The sequence below is a fragment of the Podarcis vaucheri genome (genome assembly GCF_965113315.1).
Source record: "Podarcis vaucheri genome assembly, chromosome: 1".
In the NCBI taxonomy this organism is placed as follows: Eukaryota; Metazoa; Chordata; class Lepidosauria; order Squamata; family Lacertidae; genus Podarcis; species Podarcis vaucheri.
The window spans coordinates 108,226,889-108,229,545 of record NC_138759.1 but is presented as its reverse complement, the minus strand read 5'-3'; the positions used below and the strand labels follow the sequence as shown (position 1 = coordinate 108,229,545).

General features: G+C 47.7%; 1 long non-coding RNA gene across 1 annotated transcript in view; it reads left to right on the top strand.

Moving 5' to 3' along the window:
- Window positions 1–383: 383 nt before the first annotated feature.
- LOC309519276 overlaps window positions 384–2,657 on the top strand; it is an 11,261-nt gene continuing 8,987 nt past the window's right edge. Inside the window, exon 1 of the long non-coding RNA XR_014213780.1 lies at window positions 384–2,657. This exon is cut by the window's right edge and continues 420 nt beyond it. This is a non-coding gene — a long non-coding RNA (uncharacterized lncRNA).

Genomic DNA, 2,657 nt, shown 5'->3' with positions numbered 1-2,657 from the left:
TCGACTTATTCCAAATCAGACCAGGGCTGTAACCCAGTAACAGAAAATTTGCCTCGCACGCAGAAGATCCACACAGGGCTGGGACAAAATACTGCCTGAAGCCCAGGGTAGTCTCTGCTGGCCAGTACAAGGCACTTCCTCTGCTCTGCCGAACGTACGATTGTCAGCCACAAGTTCCTAAATTCTCTGGCAGGGTATTGTCTGAGCATTTGTTCCCAATCACCTTTAAACTGAAGGGGCCAAAGTGTGAACCAGGAAGATGACATAGACCAAAGAGGAGGAGGAGGAGATTTATACCCTGTGCATCTGGCTGAGTTGCTTCCAACACATATAAAATCATAATAAAGCATTTGAAACTTCCTGATACTGGGCTGCCTTCAGATGTCTTCTAAAAGTTGTGTAGTTCTTATGGGAGGGCATTCCACATGGAGGGCACCACTACCAAGAAGGCCCTCTGCCTGGTTCCCTGTAACGTCACTTCTCCTAGTGAGGGAACCACCAGAAGACCCTCAGCACTGGACCTCAGTGCATGGGCTGAATGATGGGAGTGGAGACGCTCCTTCTGTGCTCTGCCATAAGAAACACATGGCTGAAAATGGCAGCCCCATGTAGAGTTCTCACCTTCTTTCTCCATAGCATAGAGGACATCGTAGTCTGCACTCTGATGCCATTATTTTGAGAACTTCCTCATTTTTTTCAGCACCAACTGCTGAAATGGTGCAGGGTGGGAAAAACATGGTATAAGGTGGTCAGGATATAAGGTAAAGCTCTACTGCGTGTTACAGAGGAGGGCAGTGGAAGGTTATCCAGGCTACCATTTTCTGCAATGGCTCCATGTCTCTTATCACTTGCAGTTCTGTTCTGCGTGAACCATGCCATGCAAAACCTAATCCTTGGAGGCATGAAAGTGCCACCCATACCCGTAAAGGATCTCAGGAAAACTGGGACATCCCAATTTTTCCTGCAAGAGCACCATTTTGAGTGCCAATATCTTGCCCCGAAAAAAGTGCTGGGGGGGCACCATCACACACATTTTTGGTCGCCCTGAAAGCATGGCCACGAAAAAACACTTTTTGGGAGCTTCACAATCTCATATAAGTCACATGGCTCATGGAGGAGCACGGACGGGAAGACGCGCATGACGGTTTTGGGACTCAACATGTTGGCAGGTATGCGCACCCTATTAACCCCCATGAACATTGCCCCACCAGCCCAGTCTGCAACATTTCTAGCGTGGAGCAGGATGGTCTGCAAGGGTTTGGAACATGAAGAGAATGCATACACACACACCATGCGACAAGGGACCCTCATACAGCCAGTTCCCAGGCACTCTGCTTGTGTTCAAGGAAATGTGAGTTCGTTCGTCCCCCCCAGGCCTTCCCTGCTCAACATTGGGAAGGTCAGGGACTGAGCAAGTATGGCCATGTACACTGGGATGTCGGGGGGCCAAGGCTTATGTGTGGGCTCTGGGGATGGCAATTGTATTAATTTGCTTAAATTCGTATTAAAACTGGAGAAGGGTGTGCCAGCCCAGCTGTGCTTGGAGCTCCCCCTGCCCATTCTATGGCAACTTCTGCCCCAAAATCCTGCCCTGGCAAGACCACTGACAACTACCCCTGCTATCCGGAAGCCCTGAACTTGGAAATTTGGGATAGTCCTCTCCTGCTTTGCAACTTTCGAAGGATTCATCAAACCACCAACTCCGAAGAACGCCTCCACTTTGCACCAAAGAAAGTGCAGCTAGTATTGAGCTGGCTGAATAAAAACGCCAGTGTATTGAGGCGGGGGTCCTTTTCTAAAGCGTGATCGTGTTACAAGTTGCTCATTTGCTCCTTGGGACTTTTGCCCTGGTGGAACTGGCAAAGGAGAGGCAGGCAGCCGGCGAGTTTGTTGTTGTTGTTTCAATTCGCTGAGTCACACCAGACTCCCTCCACGGAAAGAGCAAAGTCGAAATTTGGAGTCTAAATCAATAGCTGACAAGGCTGCTTTTGAAAGCACCGGAGGGGCACTCTGCGCTCCCATTGTAGTCGCAGGGAGAATTTTGTCTGTTTAATTTGCATGGTGCACAGCCTAGCTTCTGTCGAGAAGTCTTGACTTTTCGGATTTCCCAGTCCGCCCGGTTACGATTGTCATGCACGCTTGTCAAACAGGAGGCTCCATCGGTTACCCTCAGACTGGATTGAACAAACTAACATCATAACAAGAGTGTTTATGGGAAAAAACTGCTTAAGCACTGAAGCAGAAAGGGCTTAGCACTGATCAGACCTCTCTCCCACCTTTATTCTTCACTGTTCACATTGAAATGCAAATATCAGCGCAGGGTTTCCACTGGCGTGCCACTCACAAATTGAAAAGCAGTTTTTATCTATGCAAATGTAAGCATGGTAATTGAAGTTAATCAATCAATGCTAGCTTTCACTAAAACCTTGAACATGATTGAATAAAGTAATTATCATTCAGCAGAAAATGATGAAGTTGTAGACAGCATGAACCTTATTAAAGGAGGATTTTGAGTCACAATGGCTTAATTTAGCTAACAGCCCAGCCTTAGCCCAACGAATACAGTACCCTGACTGTCTAGAATGGTTGTATCGAAGAGCAAGAAGAGGGGGGAGGGGAGGGGGAAGATTTTATTATTTTAATTTTTACAGCGCTGG